Source organism: Dasypus novemcinctus, chromosome 21, assembly GCF_030445035.2.
Source record: "Dasypus novemcinctus isolate mDasNov1 chromosome 21, mDasNov1.1.hap2, whole genome shotgun sequence".
Lineage (NCBI taxonomy): Eukaryota > Metazoa > Chordata > Mammalia > Cingulata > Dasypodidae > Dasypus > Dasypus novemcinctus.
Window position 1 is genome coordinate 10,477,907 of NC_080693.1, and position 19,444 is coordinate 10,497,350.

Genomic DNA, 19,444 nt, shown 5'->3' on the forward strand with positions numbered 1-19,444 from the left:
TTGTCCCAAGCGGGACCGATCCCTCGTCCAGAGCTGGACCGACCCCTCGTCCGCAGCCAGACCCCACCTCTACTGACCGAGCAAGCCGCCGCATTGGATAATTCAAGCTCATGGACCCCTTGTTAAGAACCCCTGATTAGAGAATGCAGCCAGCCTCAGGGAGTGCCACAAAAAAAGGAGCTGAGAATAAACATCCCGGACTACAATTAATTCCCTCTCTCTGATTTCCCAGAATTGGAAAATCCAACCAGAAGCCAACAACAGTGATCTCCTTGTTGCAGTCCAAAAATGTACAGACTCCAAGGAAAATAGCATGCTGGAGAAGGGTAAACAGCATACCTAGAAGGGAAAACAAATTTATCCTTCACACCATTTACAGATACTTTTTATATAACTGGATTAGGATAAATTATTCTTTCTGAACACATTGAATCATACACTTTATAGTTTAGGGAAATGCCAGCCATTCCAATTTAAAAACTGCCTTCTTACCTTCTATTTATTTCTTCTTTATTCTCCATATTCCTTAAAATTTCTTTTGTGTGTGTACATGAATATACATGTGTGACATTTCATTTCCTTCCTCTCTTTGCAGTATTTAGGGTAAATTTTCATGTTTATCTTTAAGTTCATTAGCTATTTTAAATTAATGCTTTCATTTTTTATTTCATTTTATATTTCATTTAATCAATAATCTGTTTCAAATTTTATGTTATATTTTATTTTCAAATCTTTGGGGTCGAATTTCATCTCCACAATCTCGTCTTACTTTTTTTTATTAATTCAATCAACTTTTAAACTTATGGTACATAGTCTTTTATTTTCCAATTAAAATAATTGCAATATATAGACTTCTTACATATTGAAAAATCTGTTTTTAAACAATTCTAAACAAAATATGGGGGAAGCATTAACACTTACAATTAACAAAAAATTCTCTATGAGCCATTTTTAAAGACAAAATCATAAAATTCTTTAATAATTACAAACAATAAAATCAGAAACCAACATAACCATAAGTACTTGTGATAAATAAATTTAAATTGGGATGCTATTTAATATTTGAAATGTTTTTAATTTCATTATTCAGGTAAAGTTAAAAAATTAGCTGTAAATAGCTAAATATCTGTATAAAACATGATGTAATTCATTTTTAAATCAACATATTTGACTAATTCATATATTACAGCCCAACACCTTTGTAGATAGTAAAATTGAAATGGGAATAAATTAATATTAAAGTATAAAGAATTTCAAGACAGATAATTTTAAAAACTCAATAATTTAAAATAAAATTTTGCAATATGACAAGATGTGAAATTTCAAAAGACGAATATCTTACAATCCTTTATAACTATTCATGAATGTATTCAATGGCTAAATCCATATTTGACTGAAGTGAATTCAGACCTGAATATCCTCATCATATGATGAACTGTTTGAGAAAGAGTTAATGTTAATTTAAATTAAAAAAGACATTATTCTTGTGGGGACTTGGTGTGGGTGTGATATATTTATTAAAAAATTCACAGTATAGTGTGGAGTTATTAAAGGGTCCATGTTTTTCACCTAACTGGCAAAGGGGTCCATGGAAAAAAATTGGTTAATAACCCCTGCTCTAAATGAAGCTCACAACTCTGCCAGGTAGCTTTTCTACCTAGCTTTCACTCTATCTTTCCTCCATACCTTTTTTTAAAGATAATGGACTTTATTTTTAGATAAGTTTTAGACTACAGAAAAAGTGCATCAAAAGTATGAGAGATTCCCATATACCCCACTCCTTCTACCTCACACATCTTCTTCTCTAAATTGTATCTTATAAACGTGTGGTAGATTAAAGTTGAAAAAATGCTGAAGCATTGCTACTAGCCAAGGTCTATAGTTTACATGGTGATTTGCATTTAATCCCAATGCCCTATAAATGCCCTGTTGCCACCTATTACTCCCTACCTTCCCCTCAGAACCTCTGACAACCACTATCTTTATAACAATGTTACATGCTATTCCATTACTACAATATTGATGTTTAATTTTCCCATGGTTGCATTATCCCCTTATATTTTCTCTTTTTCTCTTTCTTCAACCTCAAGAATTTGGGTGTTGTGATGTCCAAACTGCCTCAGATTTAGAGGAGGCCTAGATCTTATGGAGCCAATAGAAGGAGTGGTTTTACTTGCAGTTGTAGATATTCTCTGTTTCTTGGCAAGGGATGGTCCATCATTGTCACTTGTTGGTTGTCCTGGGCAAGGCTGATGAGCTGGAGAGTAGGTGTTGGCCACAACTCTTCTGAGATTCAGAGCTCAACTGGCATATGAACAGACCAGAGATTTAAGTCTCTGAGACATATACTTAAAGGGTATAGTGCTAACTGTAGGCTCATATAAGAGGGCTAGAAGAATCAAGTGTAGGGAAATTATGTATGAGTCTAACTCTGCCCCATTGGGGAAATACATTGTCATATACTCTAAGGTAAGGCCCACCAACGGGGTGCTGCTTTCAAGGGATTGTTTGCTTTGCCCATAGTGTCTGATGGCTCTAGAGCTCTCAGGAGCACCCCTATTTGAGCCTTTGCTCACAGTGGCAGTGAGAACTTCCTGAGGCATGCATAAATGTAACCTCTGCAATGGCCTCCTGACACATTTTGAAATCTCTTAGCCATAAAAAGGTCTTTTCTATTTGATGTTTTCCTCCTTTGGTGAAGATCTTTTTCCTAATGCATCACTCGTTGGTGCCTGGCATTGATCCCTCAGTGCCAGAGAGGCTCATCCATGGGAGTCATATTTATGTAGGAAGGAGAAGGGGGAAGGTAGTGCTTATATTTGCTGTGTTTGGCTTAGATGCCACATTTGAGTAACTAGGAGGTTCTCAGGTGGTAACTGTTAAGCAATAGTTATCATTAGGCTAAGTTTCAATATTATAAGAATAAGGTTCATAGTTACATGCACTCATACTGAGGACTTGACATGTTGGTCTGTTTCCTTTTATTAGGCACTGCCTATGTACTCTAGAGATTCTTGCCCTATATTTGAGAAGGACCCAGGACTCCCCAAGATGGGAATTTAGTATTTTCTTGTTTAATGTGTGGGTCTCCACCCACTGAGATAAAACCCTATGAGAAGATGAACACATTCATATTCCATAGAAGCATGCCCTAGATGCACCCTGTGCCAAACATACCCCCACCACCTACACCTTGCATCAGTGACCCTCCTCAGCCATATCTGCCAAAAAAACATTCTTCCAATTGTACTTCCAACCACAGACCTCCACTTCCCCAGAGTTCACCTGTTCCTTCCTCCAGTCCTACCCACATTTCCATGATAGTCGAAACCACACTTCAACACATCTCACCCTCACACTCCATTACTGTTGACCTCACCCATATCCCTGCACCACCATCAACCCCTTCCACTGCCAAACACTCACTTTCACCTTTTTATTGGGTCAGTTCAGTTTGAGCATTGGCCGACCACTCTCTACTCCTTTCTCGTCCTCTGGTAATCTATCTTCAAGACTCTATCTCTATGTCTGCTCAATATACTTAGGTCATATCAGTAAATCCTGCAATATTTATCCTTTAATGACTGGCTTACTTCACTTAATATAAGGCATTCAAGATTCATCCATGTTGTTGCACATGTCAAAACTACATTCCTTCTCACTGCTGAGTAATGTTCCATTATATGTATTTCAATATTTTGTTTATATATTCATCTGCTGATGAACACTTAGGTTGCTTACAACTTTTGGCTATAATGAATAATTCCATTATAACATTGATGTGCATATAACTGCTAATGTCCCTGCTTTCCATTCTTCTGGGTATATACCTAGTAGTGTGATTGCTGGATCATATGGCAATTCTATAGTTACCTTTAGAAGAAATTGCCGAACTATCCTATACAAAGGCTGCACCATTCTACATTCCCTCCAGCAGTGAATGAGTGCTCCCATTCCTTCACATACTCTCCAAAACATAGTTATCTTTTGTTTCATTTTTTTTCATCTTACCCCTGTCTAATGGGGTAAGATTATATCTCATTATAGTTTTGATATGCATTTCCTTATAGTGAGTTATGATGAGCACTTTTCACAGATTTTTGGCCATTTGTATTTCCTCTTTGGAAAAAGTGTCTATTCAAATCTCTTCCCCATTTTTAAATGGGTTGTCTTTATTTTTGAGAAGTAGGATTTCTTTATATATATGCTGGATATTAGATCCTTGTTGGAAAAGTGGCTTCCAAATGTTTTCTCCCATTGAGTTGGCTGCCTTTTCACATTCTTAACAAGCACTTTTGAAGTACAAAAGTCTTTAATTTTGGGGAGATCTGGTTTATCTATTTTTATTCATTGCTCATGTTTTTGTGTGTAAAGTTTATGAAACCATATACTACAAGATCTCATGTATGCTACCCTCTGTTATCTTCTAGGAGCTATACAGTCTTGACTCATATTTAGGTTTTTGATCCATCTTTAGTTAATTTTTGCAGTGTATGAGATGGTGATCCACTTTAATTCTTTTTGGATATGGATATCCAGTTCTCCAAGCCCCATTTGTTAAGAGATTATTCTGACCCATTTGAGTGGGTTTGGTGTCCTTGTTGAATATCACTTGGCTAAATATGCAGTTCTACATCTGAACTCTCAGTTTGGTTCTATTGGTCAGTATTTCTATGCTTGTGCAGATTTGACCACTGTAACTTTGTAGTGTGCTTTAACGTCAGGTAGTCCAATTCCTCCAGTACAGGTTTCCTTGTTCAAGATCTATTTGGTTATTTGAGGCCCTTTATCTTTACATATAAATATAAAAATTGGCTTTTGTCCCTTCACCATTGAGAATTGAGAATCTTAGCTGTAGCTTTTTCATATATACCATTTATAATGTTGAGAAAATTTTCTTCTATTCTTGTTTCCAAGTGTTTTCTTCAAGAAAGAATGCCGTATCTTGTCAAATTCTTTTTTTATGTCAGTAGAGATAATTATGTGATTTTTTTCTTTTGATCTGTTAATATGGTGTATTGCATTGATTGATTTGCTTATATTGAACCATTCTTGCAACTGTGGGCTAAAACCCACTTGAGCATGGTATATAGTTTGTTTGGTGTCTTGTTGAATGTGATTAGCAAAGCATTTTGTTGAAGATTTTAGCGTCTACATTCATTGGGAGACTAGTCTGTATTTTTCCTCTTTTTGTGGTGCTTTTTTTTTTCTTTTTATGTATTCATATTATATTTACTGAAACTGATGTACACGTGGTGCTTTTCTTTATATGGTTTGTTATTAGGGTGAAGATGGCATCATAAAATGAGATAGGAAATGCTCCCTCCTCTTCTATTTTTTGGAAGTGTGTAAGCAGTATTGGTGTTAGTTTTTTCAAGAATGAATGGAAGAATTCACCTGTGAGGCCATCTGGTCCAGGGCTTTTCAATGTTAGGAGGCTTTTGATGACTAATTCAATCTCACTACTTGTGATGGTTTGTTGAGTTCTTCTATTCTTTTCTCAGTGTATGTTGCTACTGTGTTTCTAGAAATGTCCCCATTTCATCTAAGTTATCCATCTTGTTGGTATTAAATTTTTCAAAGTATCTTCTTGTGATACTCTATTTCTTTGAGGTAAGTGGTGATAGCCTCTCTCATTTTTTAATTTCATTATTTGCTTCATCTCTTTTTTTCATTGTTTTTGTAGCTAAGAGTTTGTCAATTTTATTAATCTTCTCAAAGAACAAGTTTTTGAGCTTGTTCAATTTTTCTACTGTTTGTTTTTTATTCTTAATTTTATTTAATTCTGTTCTTATATTTGTTATTTCTTTCTTTCTGCTTGCTTTGGAATTTGTTTTTCTAGTTCTTCCATGTGTACAGTTAGGTCTTTTAATTTAGCTCTTTCTCCTTTTGAAATATAGGTATTTATGGCTATAGATTTCCCTGTCAGGATTGCTTTAGCTTCCTCCCATAAATTTTGATTTGTTGTGTTCTCGTTTTCATTTCTTTCAAGGTAGTTTCTGTTTTCTTTTGCAATTTCCTCCTTGACCTAATGATCATTTAACTGTGTTGTTTAACATCCATAAATTTGTGCCTGTTCTGGTTCTCTGCTGCTTATTAATTTCCAACTTCATTCCATTGTGTAAGAAAATTTACTTTGTATGATTTCAAATAAACAAAAAAGATGTGGCATATAATTAGACAAGACAGATGTGACATATAAAAACCAAAGGACAAAATGGCTGAAGTAAGTACTGCCTTTACAATGCTAACATTAAATGTTAATGTCTTAAACTCCCCAATCAAAAGGCACAGATTGGCAGAATGGTTTTTAAAAAAAGAGCCATCTATTTCTTGTTAACAATAGACTGACCATTGACCCAGAGACAATAATAAGTTGAAAGTGAAAGGTTGGGAAAAGAAGAAAGATCAGAAATGGACAAATTCCTTGAAACACACAAGTAATCAACACAAACTCTGGAAGATCAATTACAAATAAAGAGATAGATTCAGTCATCAAAAATCTCACAACAAGAAAAAAAAAAAAAAGGTCCAGGACCTGATGGCTTCACAGGAGAATTCTACAAATTGGTCAAAGAATAATTAAGAAAAATTCTGTTCAAACTCTTTAAAAAAAAACTGAAGAGGAGAGAACACTACCTAACATATTCTATAAGGCCAACTTCTCCCTCTTAACAAGGAAAGCAAATTACAGACCTATTTGTTTTATGAATATAGATGTGAAAAATCCTTAAAATACTTGTGAATCAAATCCAGCTGCACATCATAAGTATAAAATAGGGAACTTGAATATATCTGATTAAAATTCTCTAAAAAATAATACATGATAAAAAGGGTTTTATCCCAGGTATGAAAAGGTGGTTAATATAATATATTCCATTAACACAATGAAGGGAAAAAACACATGATCATCTCAGTTGATGCACAGAAGGTATTTGACATAATCTAGCATCCTTTCCTGATGGCAACAAAAAAAGAATAGAAATAGAAAAAACTTACTCCACATGATAAAAGACCTGTATGAACACCCCACAATAACACTGTACTCAGTGGTGAAGTTCTGAAAGTTTTCCCTCTAATATCTGGAACAGATAATGTTGCCCAATGTCACCACTAATATTTAACATAATATTTAACAATGTATTGGACCTTCTAGCCAGAAAAGTTAGGCAAGAAAAATGAATAGAAGTTACCCAAATTAGAAAGGAATAAATAAAACTTTCACTATTTGCAGGTGACATGATCCTACATGTAGGAAGTCCCAATAATTGACAAAAAAAAATTATCAGAACTAATAAACTCTGCAAAGTGGTGGAGTAAATGATCAACATTCAAACATCTATAGTGTTTCTATACACTAATAATGAGCAGTCTGTGGAGGAAATGAAAAAAAAAACTTACATTTATAATAGCCACTAAAAGAATAAAATATGTAGGGAAAAGTTTAGCCAAGGATGTAAAGGACCTGTACACAGAAAAGTACAAAGCATTGCTAAAAGAAATCAAAGGCCTAAATAGATGGAGGGACAGTTCTTATTCATGGATTGGAACACTAAATATTTTTAAGACATCAACCCAAAATTATCTAAAGATTCAATGCTATCCAAATAAAAATTCCAACATTCTACTTTGCATATGGAAAAGTTAGGTATCAAATTTATTGGAATTGTAAGGGGTCATGAATAGCGAAGATCAACTTTAAAAAGAATAACAAAGTTGGTGGATTAAAACTACCTGAATTCAAAGCTTGTTATAAAACTACAATGCTCAAAACAGCATAGTACTGGCACAAAGATAGATATATAGACCAATGGAATCAAATTGAGAGTTCAGAAATAGACCCTCACATATATTTCAAATTGATGTTTTTACAAATCAATATTATTGATTCATATTAATAAACATACAATTCATCCAAGGTGTACAAACAACGGTATTTGCTATAATCACATAGTTGTGTGTTTATCACTTCAATCATTATTAGAGCATTTTCATTATTTCAATAATAAAAACAAAAACAAAAACAAAAAACGGACAAACTAACAGACAAGAACATTCCTCACCTCACAATCTATGTTTCCCCCAATGTATATAGTTGCCATTTCTGGCAATTTTATACAAAGTGTATAATCAATGGCTTCTAATATAATCACAATGTTATATATCCATCATGTCAAAAAATTTAGAATAATTTCATTGCTCCAAAAAACAAGACTCCACACCCCTTGACATTCCTTCCTCACACCTACATAACCACTAATCTCCTTCACCTTTATATATTGATTTATATTTAGATTTTATATAAATGGAATTATACAATATGTAGTAGTCTGTATCTGGTCTCCTTCACTTAGTATAATGTTTTTTATTGGTCTGATATTAACATTTTGTAGTATTAACTTACATTTGTTCAGCTTCAAAGAAAAACAGGCTTATATATGCAATTCTACCATATTCATATTTCACATAATATATTTAGTTCATAATAGAACAATCATTCAGTATTTATCCTTTTGTGTCTGGGTTGCTTCACTAAAAATAATGTCCTCCAGTGTCATCCATATTGTCATGTTTCACAACTTCATTTCTTCTTACTGCTGCCTAATATTCCATCATGTGTATACTCCACAATTTGTTTATCCATTCATCAGGTGATGGATACCTGGGTTGTTTCCACCTTTTGGCTATTTGAATAATGCTGCTATGAACATCACTGTGCAGATATCTATTTGTGTCACTGCTCTCAGCTTTTCTGGGTATATAGCAAATTGATTTTGGACAAGGCTCCCATGACCACTCAATCCTAAAAGAGTAGTCCTTTCAACAACTGATGCTGGGAGAATTCAACATCCAAATGCAAAAGAATTAAGGAGGACACCAATTGAATAGCATATACAAAAATTAACTCAAAATAGTACAAAGAACTAAATATAAGATCAAGGCCTATAAAACGCCTAGAAGATAAAGAAGGGAAGTTTCTTCAAATCTTGTGTTAGTCAATGGTTTTAAAACTGTACACCCAAATTACAAGGAATAAAGTAAAAATAGGTAAGTATGGGAACTCATCAAACTAAAAACATTCATGCATCAAAGGACCATATCATAAAACTGAAAGAACTACTAGTCAATGTGAAAAAATATTTGGAAAATATATATCTGATAAAGGTTTAATATCGAGAATATATAAAGAAATTTTAAAACTCAGCAATAAAAAGTCACAGAACCCAATTTAAAAATGTGCAAAATTGGGAAGCAGACTTGGCTTAATGGATAGGGCATCTGCCTATCACATGGGAGGTCTGCAGTTCAAACCCTGGGCCTCTTTGACCCATGTGTTGCTGGCCCATGTGCTGATGTGTGCAAGGAATGCTGTGCCATGCAGGGGTGTCCCCCATGTAGGGGAGCCCCATGCACAAGGAGTGCACCCCATAAGGAGAGCCACCCAGCACGAAAGAAAGTGCAGCCTGCCCAAGAATGGTGCCACACACTGAGCTGACACAAGAAAACACAACAAAAAGAAACACAGGTTCCCAGTGCCACTGATATGGATAGAAGTGGTCACAGAAGAACACACAGTGAATGAACACAGAGAGCAGACAACTGGGGGGGTGGGAGGGGAGGAGAGAAATTTTTTTTAAAAATGTGCAGAAGTCTTGAATACACATTATTCCAAAGAGGTTATACAAATGGCTCCAAGTACATGAAAATATGCTCAATATCATCAGTTATTAGGGAAATTCAAATAAAAACCACAATGATCTAATATTTCACTCTCAGAATGAATACTATTAAAAGAGAGAAAATTATAAGTGTTGGGGAGTATGTGGAGAAATAGGAATACTTATTCATTACTAGAGGGAATGTAAAATGGTGCAGCAATGTTGGAAGACACTTGGGCAGGCCTTCAGTTATCTAGGTATAGAATTATCACATGATCCAGCAATCCCTCTTCTAATTATATACCCAAAACACTTGAAAGCAGGGTCTGAAACAGATATTTCTTCACTGATCTTCATACTGTCATTATTCACAATTGCCCAGAGATGGAAACAACACATGCACCCATCAACCAATGAGTAGATTTTTAAAATGTGATATATACATTCAATGAAATATTATTCAGCTGTAAGAAGGAATGAAATCCTGATTCATATAATAACATGGATGAACCTTGAAGACATGATTATTCAGTGGTGTAAGCCAGATGCAAAAGGAAAAATATTGTACAATCTCACTGATATGATACATTAGAATTAGCAAGTTCATTGAGTTGAAATCTAGAACATAGCCTACCAGGGGCCATGTTGGGAGTGATAATTGGAGTTAATGCTTAATTTGTACAGAATTTCTATTTGGGTTAATTGTAAAGCTTTGGAAATGTATGGTGGTGAAGATAGCACAATACTGTGAGTGAAATTAACAACACTGAATTGTATATATGAATGTGTTCCCCACCCCCTTGTGGCTTGCTTGTTGTCTGTTCTCTGTATGCACTCACTGCATGCTCTTCTGTGTTTTTGCTTGTTTCCCTTTTTCTTGCATCACCTTGCTGAGTTGCTCTTCATTGTGCTTGTGGGCCGGTGGCTCTCTGCAGTGTGCGGGTGAGCATGCCTTCACAAGGGGGCCCCAGGATGTGACCCCCGGGCATCCTGTATGGTAGACAGGAGCCCAGTTGATTGAGCAACAGCCACTTCCCTAATAGTACAATTTTAATATTTTCACATCAATTGTAACAAAGTTCCCATACTAATGCAAAGTGTCCAGCATAGGGGGATTATGAGAAACTGTATTTTTACATGATTTTCTGCAACTCTGTGACTTCTACAATTAAAATTTTAAAACAAGAATTATATACAATAAAATTTAACACAAAAAAATTTCTGCAGATATATAAGAAAGCTGAAGAATTCCTTTTTTAAAGCTTATAAATTTATTAGAAAAGTTCTGTATAACATAGCATCAACCGTTTTCAAGAACAATATTAAAACTGATAAGCAACAAAAATCAGACTAAATGTGTAACAAGAAACTAATTGTCTTCCCCCTCCTTTTTATTGTCTTTTTTTAAAAGATACCTAGATCACAGATAATGTTACGTTAAATAATATGAGGTTCCGTATACCCACTTCTCACTCACCCCCACTCCTCCCACATCAACAACATCTTTCATCAGTGTGGCACATTCATTGCATTTGATGAATACACTTTGGAGCACTGCTACACTGCATGGATTATAGTTTACATTGTAGTTTACATTCTCCCCCAGTCCATTCAGTGGGTTATGGCAGGATATATAATGTCTTATATCTATCCCTGCAATATCATTCAGGGCAACTCCAAGTCCCCAAAATGCCCCCATATCACACCTCTTCTTCCCTCTCCCTGCCCTCAGCAACTCCCATGGTCAATGTCTCCATATCCGTGATACATTGCTAGAGTCATAATAATTCTGTAATAGAATATCAGTAAGTCAACTCTAATCCATATTTTATTCCTCCATCCTGAGGACTGTGGGAGGGTGATGGCCACTCCACCTCTAAATTAAGAGGGAACTTAGATGCCACATGGCTGATGGATGGGATTCTCCTGCTTGCAGTTTTAGACTCTCTCAAGTTTTCTGGTGTGGTGGTTGACAATCCTTGCCTCACTGTTAGCTGACCTGGGTAAGTCCAACCAACTGGAGAGTAGGTGTTGCAACTCTGCTGAGGCTCAGGTCACAGCTGGCACATGGACAGTCTAGAGAATCAGGTCTCCTGATCATACACCAACCCCAGCACCAAGCACAGATTCAGTAACAGTGACAGAAGAGGCATGTATAGAGAAGTCATATCTGAGTCCAACTCCATCACACTCAGGAGTACAAATTCCAAAGTAGGGCCCACTGGCAAGGCACTGAACTTAAGAGCCATTTGCCATGACCATAGAACCCTGTGTGTTTCCATAGCCCTCAGGAGTACCACTATCTGGGGTTGTATCCACTTTAGCTGTCTCTGGGATCCTGCTGAGACGTGCTTAAATGCAACCCCTCTGATGACCTCCCAACTCATTTTGAAGGCTCTTAGCCATATAATCTCACTTGTCTTTACCATTTCCCCCTTTTATTCAAGGTCATTTTCTAGTTGCATCACCAGCTGGTGCTTGGTAGCAATCCCTTGGTGCCAGGGAGGCTCATCCCCAATATTCATGCCCCACACTGAGGGGAAGGTAATGGATTTACATGCTGAGTTTGGCTTGGAGAGTGGTCACATTTGAGCAACATGACGGCTCTCAGGAGGTAACTCTTAGGCACCTTGAAGCTCTAGGCCTAGTTGAAATTTCAAGCACAGAGGCTCATAAGCAGAGTTATCAGTACATAATAATTTATTTTATTTTTTATATTTTATTTTATTTTTATTTTTTTAAAGATTTATTTATTTATTTAATTCCCCCTCTCCCCCCCCCCCCCCGGTTGTCTGTTCTCGGTGTCTATTTGCTGCGTCTTGTTTCTTTGTCCGCTTCTGTTGTCGTCAGCAGCACGGGAAGTGTGGGTGGCGCCATTCCTGGGCAGGCTGCACTTTCTTTTCACACTGGGCGGCTCTCCTTATGGGGTGCACTCCTTGCATGTGGGGCACCCCTACACGGGGGACACCCCTGCGTGGCACGGCACTCCTTGTGTGCATCAGCACTGCGCATGGCCAGCTCCACACGGGTCAAGGAGGCCTGGGGTTTGAACCGCGGACCTCCCATGTGGTAGACGGACGCCCTAACCACTGGGTCAAATCCGTTTCCCAGTACATAATAATTTAGACAAACTAAACTAAAGTAAAAAATAAATTGGGGTATTAAAAAATGAAAAATATCATAAAACTTTTTTTGATGTTTTGCCTGTCATCACTGTAATAGGTGTTTCTCCGTATGTACAATGGCAAAGCAATCTCTTCCATTTCTTAGTGTGTACATCCTTTCCTTTTTCTTAATTTTTATTATGTCTTCAAAAAAGTTTTAGGTCACAATAAAGTCACATATAGAATGCAGGGGACTCCCATATACCCAACATCAAACCCTTTCCCCGTTCCCCAATAATGAACTTTTTACATATGGATGTTACATTTGTTACAACTGAAGTACAGATACTGAAGCATAGCTACTAATCATGGTTCTGCTTTGATTTACATTATGGTTTATATTTTAGACTCTACACTTTTATAAATTTTTGGTTTACATTATGGTTTACATTTCTACCTGTGTGGAGCTGACCCATGTGCAGTGCTAATGTGCACAAGGAGTGCCCGCCACGGAGGGTTGTCCCCTGTGTGGGGGAGCCCCATGTGCAAGGAATGCACCTCCATAAGGAGCGCTGCCCAGCATGAAAGAAAGTTCAGCCCGCCCTGGAATGGTGCTGCACACACGGAGAGTTGACGCAGCAAGATGACGCAACAAAGGGAAACATAGATTCCCGTGCTGCTGACAACAACAGAAGCAGACAAAAACAAGAAAATGCAGCAAATGGACACAGAGAGCAGACAAGTGGGGGGGGGGAGAAGGGGAGAGAAATAAAAATAAATAAAAAATAAATCTTTAAAAAAAACAGTATTTAAGACTTCACAAATTTAAAACATTCCACATAATTTAAAACTTATTGGATGTACACTGAAGTCTGAGTTTCAAAAGTAATTTTTCCTCCCCAAAAAGGGTCAACACTTATGGTGGGATATTTAGTGTAATTTTGCCCTAAAATGTTAAGACTTTTGATAATAATAATAGTGACATAATTTCTTTGCTATCTAGTCTGTTAATAATAAAGCCATTATTTGGATGTGCATGTGTGTGTGTCAGTTTCTTCACTTAAATTATAGGAAACCAGAGAGGATTTTTAAAGTTCCAAACACAGAAGAGTGCAGCACTGGAAAAAGAGATCAGTACTAAAATCTATAATACATATCAGGGAAGTCATTAGTTTTCACAGCATTGTCTGCTTAAAGGTTAAGTAATCCAGGCATATAATTTCCCATCAGGCTGTCCTTTTAAAAGGCATGGTGTTTACTTAGGTTTTATTTGTTTTTCTATGAACAGTTAGGGAGCTCATTTTTTTTTTTGCCAAAGGGGATTGTAAGTCATATATATATATGTATATATTTTAAATATGGAACAGTTCACAAATTTGTGTGTCATCATTGCACAGGGACCATGCTAATCTTCTCTGTATCATTCCAATTTTAGTATATGTTCTGCCAAAGAGAGCACTATAAGTCATACTTTATATAGCATTTTATCTGATTATTTGATCTGTTATGAATTTCTACTTTATTGCCATTAGATTTTTTTTAATGGCATATAAAAATATTTATTGGTGGTAGAACATCAGTAGTCCAGACAATTCTATAGCAACATTGGAACAAAATTCAACTCCCTTGACATTCATAAGCTCAAAAAAAATGAGACCTGGGTAATATGCAGAGGACAGAAGTCTACCACTCAATACAACCAAAACACAAAATTCTCTTCCAGCAAAAAGATGAAAGAATTCTAAACCAGGAGGTTGCTCCCTCACAGTGTCTGACCAAAAGTTAGGAGACAGAAGTTTAATTAAGGCTGAAAACCATTCCCAGCCCTGGTTTTAATGCCATGGCATCTTCCATCAAAGAAATTCTGAACACGTTTCAACATCTCTTGGTGAAGTTAGCATGGCAGATATCATCTTCCACATTTAGCAGGAAAGTGACCTTAGATGGTTGAGTGGAAGTGGGAAGAGCTGTACCTTGAGATGGCCTCTGTGCCAGCACTTAGAAAATTTCAAATGGTTGCAAACTGAATATGGAAATCAAGTTGTTGATGGAAAAGAAGTGGTGCCATCATGACATCATTCCTTTTTACACAGTCTGTTTTTCTGCCCTTAACCACACTTTAATCACTGTGAGCAATGACTGAGAGTCAAATTTGTACCATAAAGCAAGGTCACAGCAGTAAGGGAAAAAATTATAAACACTTATAAAATTTGGAAAATGCAACATGAAAAGTTTGTGTGTGTGCATGTAAGAGAGAGAGAAAGAGAATGTTAACATACACAAACCCAAAAGAAAAAATAAAACATCTGCTTTTTATTACCAAACATTCAAAGCAAGGGGCAACAGTAGCTGAAGTTTACTAGTTTAAAAAAAATCCATCATCCAGACACCTTGATGAACCAAAGCTCTCTGAGAAACTTTTACAAAACATACATTGTACAATGTCCATGAAAACCACATGGTTTTAGAACCTCAACAGCTTCAGCATTTCAGTTGTCTTGATGTTCCAACATCATCTAAGGAATATTCCTAAAGCTTCCAGTTCCCACATGTGTTCATGGATGGGATTATTGGAAAGATCTGTCTTCTTCACAGCCTGATGTCTCAGCTCGGGTTTGCATGTCTGAATCACACCCATCACCATCACATACTTTCCCATTGGATCCATAGAACAGGCAAGAAATATGAGGAAATTAGCCAAGAAAAGTGCTCCAGGCAGCTCAGCCAGGCAGGGAAGGAGCTGGGAATTCAACCTAGATCTGTTCTGACTCCTGAGCAGTCCAGGTCAAATCAACTAACCTCCAGTGGGAATCCAAGACTCTCTGGGTGGAAGGACCCTCACAGGTGAGGGAGTGGAGAGGGAAGGTCCACGCATCCTCCGGACCTCTTTAGCTTAAACTTCACACCTGCCTCCCAGTCACACCAGTGGTCATGTGCAGCACCCTGCACTTCCTTACAGCTCCACTGGGATCAGCGACTGGGAAATTTGTCCAGTCTGTGTCCCATCCCCACCCCAGGCATGTCTATCTGGTCTCTGCTGCAGCCGGCACCTCCCACAGGTCTGGGGCCCTGTACTGTCAATGAGCATTGACATGAGATGGGGTCCAGTGCATGTCACTCAAAAAGAAGAAAGTGCTGATTCCTCAGACTGTTTATGTGCCAGGCACTGGGCCAGGTGCTGGGGAGACAACTGTCCTCCTGGAGTTCAGTCTGTCAGGGGTTTCCAAGTGTGACCCCTAAGACCAACAGCATCAGCGATACCTGGGCTGCCTAGAAATGCAAATTCATGGCCCCACCCAGACCTACACTCAGAAACCCTGAGGGGGGAGCTCAGCCCTCCAGTTAGTCCCATACAGGCCCATGTGAGCACAGCTGGGGTGAAAGAGGCAACAGTGAACTCCAGCCCAAGGTGGTTCCTAAAGGAGCCTGCAGGAAGGGCCCTGAGGGAGGGCTTCCCTGGGGAAGAGGTTTTCGAGTTGAGTCACTAGGGATGAAGAAAAGTTTCCAAATACAACATTTCCTGCTCAAATAATATGAAATCTTGATCCATGTGTGGCAATGATGTCACTGTATGGTTCTTCCTGTATCAGCTCAATACTTTACTGCTTTTTAAGAACCCAGAAGCTGTAGAACTTTGCTGAAGCTTATTTTCCATTTGTGTTTCATCATAGCTCAAGCAAATTTATAGATTCAGCTCCAGTTTTATCAAGAGCTCACTGAAGACCAAGAAGTTTCTGTTGATTTCTTTTGTTCCATCTTCTTTCTTCTTGATCCTGATCACCCCCAGAAGCATCTTCATTATCTTCTTTCTCCTTTTCTTTCTCCTTTTCTGGCAGAAGTTCTGGCCCTGGTATTAGCTGACAGATATTTGGGGGATCTTCTGGAGGGAGTTCAACATGGGGTCTTAACATCTGCTCAGCTAGCTGAGGAGGCATCACAGGCTCTGGGTCAACTTGCCCAGCCTTTAGTTAACTCCCTTAGGTGGTGGTAGGGGGCATGGTTGCCTCATCCATATTTGTTCTGCTGGTTTCCATCACTGACTCCTGGAGGTGGCCCCATTCTTCCAATATGGGCTCATCAATAACATCGTGTTGCTGATGTTGCTGTTGCTGCTTATCTCCAGGAGGCTCAGGATTTTCAAATTCTTTAAGGAACTCACCTAAATTATCAGCTTCTCCTCCTTTTCCTCCTTTTTGTAAGGTCTTTTGATACAAGGGTATAAGGCAGTGTGTAAGGAGCTTGAGTAGTCTATTATTCCATGAAGTCTGAGCAGGTAAAGAGAAGTGTTTCCACTCCTCCAGTCTCTTTCCACATCATCAGTTTCTTGCTGGGTGGAGTCAGATCCAAAGTAGTAACAATATCAGAATACTCACTAATTTGGGCTCTAATTGTCTTGCTATCCAATCCTTTGACATTGTCGATAATTCTTCTTCCTCTTGGCTCTTGTTTCTTTGACAGAGATATAAATAGGTTCCAGAGCAAATGCTTCTTCATTTGGAGCAAGTGTTGTTTGATCAGTCGTAGTTGGCATTGGTTCAACAGGATCCATTGAATCGGGACTACCAGGTCCACCTATTGATACATTATCATCTTCATCCATATCATCATGTGTAGGCTGTTCTGGCAACATCACCCCTGCCTCAGAGATTGCAGGGAGATTGTAGAAGATACTGCCATCATTATTACTAATGAGTTTGTCACCTAATATACAACTATCACTTCTGTCTCCTAAATCATTCTTATTTTGGTCTTGATAGTCTGGATGTTTAATTTTCTCATTCTGATTGCTGGTGCTCTGCTTAGGGTCAAGTAAGAGGTTAGAAAATCTCTCCCTTTTGTCATCCTCAAAAGCACCACCTTCTCTCATTATCTCATTGTCATACATTCCAACGCTGCCAAAATCATTTTCTTGTAGGACAATGGTGTTCCCATCTTCCTCTCTCATGTGTATCTCTTCCACTCTACTCTGTTTTAGGCTGAACAGCTGGAACACATTGATGTCATCTAAGTGAGACAATGGTTCATTAAATCATGAAATTCTTAAGGTAAGGTAATGGCATTATAAGTTGCTTTGCAATTTGCCTCAGGCAGGTGGACAACATCTGGCTGAAAAGCCATCTTTATCTTAATGAATGCCTCATTACAGTCTACAAGGAGATACTTGGCTTTCCTGTGATAGATTGGAACTACTCCCAGTAAGAGATGTCCTGATGCTAGTAGTGTCATCTTCACCTTGGGAGAGAAGATACTCTCCATACTGTTCTCTAAATTACATCCTAACACATGGGCCTTGGTGAGCTCCTTACCCGTGATGAGCTGCTAGCCAGGGCCAGGCTGAGGGGCTTTGGGAGGGGAAAGGGTCAGGGGAGCAGGCAGAAAGTGGGCAAACCCTTGTGCAGTGCAGCTTCAGACATCTCCCTCTGCCCCAGTGCCCCTGCCCCTGCTCATCCTGCACTCACCTGAAAGGACTCATCACCATATCCACACTTCAAGAAATGTTGAAGGAGTCCTTTAAGGAGAGCATGATGATAGGTGCTGAAAACATTTGTCTCCACAAAGGACTGAAAAGCATCAGAAGTTTTAACTAGATGGACAATTATATAAGATTGTTTCCTAATTATTAAAATCTTTGCAAAATTTAAGCAACTGTTGGCACAGAAATACAACTCTGTGGTTTTTAACATACCTATTAATTAAGTAGAAAATGGATACATTATTATCCAAAGTAAACTATTGGAAGATTCTTATACTATAGCTCAAGTTGTATGTATCAGACAAAGTTAATCCATGATGTGTTATATATGCATACTTAAAATAAAATGGCAACCAACATTTGATAAAGAATTATAACTAGCAATCCAACAAAGGAGACATACTTAATCAATAAAAAAAAGAAGGCTTAATATCAGACCAAAAAAACTCACATTATTCTGAGTGAAGGAGACCAGACACAGAGTCCTACATATTTTATGATTCCATTTATATAAAATATACTTATAAATCAATTTATAAAGGTGAAATTAGATTAGAGGTTATGTAGGGCTCGGGAAAGAATGATAAGAGAGATGGAATCTTTTTGGAGTAGTGAAAATTGTTCTAAAATTTCTGAGATGATGAATCTACAACATTGTGATTATACTAAAAGCCATTGATTATACGCTTTGGATAGATCATATGGTATGTGAATATATCTCAATAAACTGCTTATTAAACAAATAAATAAGTGTGCAAGAATAGCCAGAAGTAGAGCTATGTACAGTAGGGGAAACAGAGAGAGTTGAGAGGTTAGGAATTTTCTTTTTTGTCTTATTATTATTAAAATAATGAAAATGCTTTAGTAATGATTGAAGTGATGAATGCACAACTATGTGATTATATCAAATACCATTGATGGCATACTTTGGATGAAATGTATGCTTTATTAATATGTACCAATAAAATTGATTAAAAAATGAAGGCCTAGCAGGGGAAACATGGAACAAGGGACAAATGGGACCAAACAAGTAACAATACAATATAATTAAACCTAAAGATTTCTATAATTACAATTAATTAAATAGTCAAACACCACAATTAAAACAGAGATTTTCTCATGAAATTAAATGCCATACCCAAATTTACCTTGCCTTCAAAAATGCACTTTAAACATAAAGAAAAAAAAGTTAAATATATAAAAGATAA

At 37.3% G+C, this 19,444-nt stretch overlaps 1 non-coding gene and 1 pseudogene across 1 annotated transcript; both read right to left on the reverse strand.

Annotated features, from left to right (window-relative positions):
• Positions 1-14,115: 14,115 nt before the first annotated feature.
• On the reverse strand, positions 14,116-14,220 carry LOC131275164 (U6 spliceosomal RNA). Its single transcript, XR_009182599.1, has one exon. It is a non-coding gene; the product is annotated as a U6 spliceosomal RNA (small nuclear RNA).
• A 2,067-nt stretch (positions 14,221-16,287) lies between these two features.
• Positions 16,288-18,242, reverse strand: LOC101436768 (double-strand-break repair protein rad21 homolog pseudogene; annotated as a pseudogene).
• Between the last annotated feature and the right edge of the window lie 1,202 nt (positions 18,243-19,444).